Source organism: Primulina huaijiensis, chromosome 8, assembly GCF_012295235.1.
Source record: "Primulina huaijiensis isolate GDHJ02 chromosome 8, ASM1229523v2, whole genome shotgun sequence".
NCBI classification, from domain to species: domain Eukaryota; kingdom Viridiplantae; phylum Streptophyta; class Magnoliopsida; order Lamiales; family Gesneriaceae; genus Primulina; species Primulina huaijiensis.
In genome coordinates this window covers 6,212,377-6,212,734 of record NC_133313.1, presented here as the reverse complement: position 1 = coordinate 6,212,734, position 358 = coordinate 6,212,377, and positions in this window count along the sequence as shown.

Sequence of the window (358 nt, the reverse complement as noted above, 5' to 3'; positions counted from 1 at the left end):
TTTTGGTTCTATTGTTGAGTTTTGGTTCTATTGTCAAATTTAAGTAAAGATGATTTTATTTGCATGTGTCACGTGTTAGAGTTAAGTCGTAGCAAGCCTGGGAGCGATCCAACTCATCCGGTAAAAATAAGGTTTTAATTATATTACGTGCATAAAAATATAAAATGTTTATTTTTGAGATATATGAGATATGTCTTGTGGCCACCTTACGCTTATGGGTTTGGAAGTCGGTAGGCGCAACCGAGGACCTCTCCACCCGGTGACTTACGACCGGTTTATGATTATGTATGGGTACGGACATCCAGTCCAAGGGCTGTGATTGATCTCTACCGCCCAGTATACTGTGGTTTAGTCTGAT